Here is a 2,206-nt window from a genome sequence, read left to right as displayed (position 1 = left end):
TATTATTGGTATATAGGTTTTACAAAAAATACCATTTCAGTCTTTCTACTTCAAAATGGCATGCTTAATTCAACAGCACTTACCGTTTTTTTTAATTATTATAATTATTATTTGAGAAATGTTTTTTTAGGTGTAAGTGGGTGTTTTTTTATATCAATAAAATTAGCTAAATATATTTTGGCTGAATCTGGCACATTTATATTAAATAATATTATATTATAAATTGTCCCTGTTTAAGAAAAATAAATAATAAATAAATGTATAAATACATTCATGTGTGTTATGATGTACCTGTATATATATATATATATAATGTGTGTGTGTGTATAGATAGATAGATAGACAGACAGACAGACAGACAGACAGACATACAGATAGATAGATAGATAGATAGATAGATAGATGAAGCTGCTTTGCAATGATGTGAATTGAATAGAATTTTATTGAACTGAATAAATATAGAAGACCAAAATAAATGTATGTGTCTTTTTACTTCATATATAATGCAGAAATACTGAATGCCTTTAACATGTTGCAATAAATCCATGGCATGTTTCAGCAGTACTTATTCAATACAATACATTACATTGCTATATTATATTTCAAGTTATCCCTCTTTGATTAGTCTTGATTCTGTGTGCTCTGCAAAGAAATCCTTGAAATAACATGCCTTAAGCCCTGTGCTGTGTAACTGATCATGGTGAATTGTTTGGCACCAGGATATGGCACGACAAAGCACACTTGACAAAGACATTTCTGCTAGTCTTTTCCTGCTCCCTGGTTTGGCATCTCAACTCATGCAGAGTCAACACACAAAAAGAATACCCTTTCATCCAGTAGTGTGCAGAAAATCATAAAGTATTTATAGAGAGCAAGAAAATGTTAATCTTTAATGACTGTAGAACAGTACATCTGAACGATTACATTCTTGACTACGGGTTTTCTGCTGCTCTGTTTCTCAGAAAAACTAACAGATGATCGGAAATATCAAGCATGCATAAACATTGTCTTTCATGACTGAAATATTTTACAGTTTTGTTGAGGGTGACAGCAAGATGATTAATGAGTTCAAAAATTGAACTCTAAAAAAAATATTTGCAGCACCTGGATTTATGAAGTTGGGTGTTCACATTTGGCTTAACTTGATGGCCATAAAAATTTGTATGTATTATGAGCATACACCTGAGCTGACGTTTTGCCTGAGATGTGCAGATGAGGTCAAATCTCTTAAAAGTGCTGCAGTCAATGTAATTCTTGTGAAAATACATTTTGCCAACTCAAAGAACAGGAACTGAAAAAAAAGATTCCCAGCTTTAAAGTCCTGTTCATTCCAAGAATGATAACTCTAATGATAACTAGATCTCTTTAAAGTTGGGTTAATTCTAATTTACTGTCAATGTTTTTTTATCGTGTATCAGTCGAAAAAAAATCGTTCAAGTGATTCCAGACTTTTCTCTGTGTCATTATCGTCATACTGTATAGCTATGCTGTGGAGTTCTCTATTTTCATAGAATCAGAACGGTATTAAAAGTTATAGATAGTTATCCTTAGCCTTATCGTCCTTGGTGTGAACAGCTGAAACAACTGTATGTAGTATGTTTTACCTTGAAATATCAGTTTCAACATCATTCTGACTGTATATCATCTCTGATTCTAATAAGGCGAATGGCTTCTGTTTGCCCACATTCCCCTCCAAACGTCTGTTCTAGCAGTAAGTTTGGTGAGCGGGTACAAAATTCCGCGAAAAGGGCAGCAACAAATGCAGGTGTACAGCTATCCACTGTAATTATGACAGTGATATAGTTACCACAGTGAATTCCACTCACTTAACTGTAGGGGGTGCCAAAGTCGCAAAAAATACACAAAACCCATATAGAGACAGAAACCTGTATGCTTATAGCTCATATTTTACTGGTGGATCAGGATCATAGGGACATAAGGATTAACATCCAGGGGTTAAAGGGTTAGTTCACCCAAAAATGAAAATTAGCCCATGAATTACTCACCCTCAAGGCATCCTAGGTGTATATGACTTTCTTCTTTCAGACGAATCCAGTCGGAGATTTAAAAATTATCTTTGATCTTCCAAGCTGTTTAATGGCAGTCAGCGGGTGTTGCAGTTCATCAGTCCAAAAGAAGTGAAATAAAAAGCGCCCATCCATAATAAAAAGTGTCTCACACGGCTCCGGGGGGTGAACAAAGGCCT

This window comes from Sinocyclocheilus rhinocerous, unplaced genomic scaffold (genome assembly GCF_001515625.1).
Source record: "Sinocyclocheilus rhinocerous isolate Xijiao unplaced genomic scaffold, SAMN03320098_v1.1 scaffold166, whole genome shotgun sequence".
Classification (NCBI taxonomy): Eukaryota; Metazoa; Chordata; class Actinopteri; order Cypriniformes; family Cyprinidae; genus Sinocyclocheilus; species Sinocyclocheilus rhinocerous.
The sequence above is the reverse complement of the archived record's forward strand: the minus strand, read 5'-3'. Positions refer to the sequence as shown.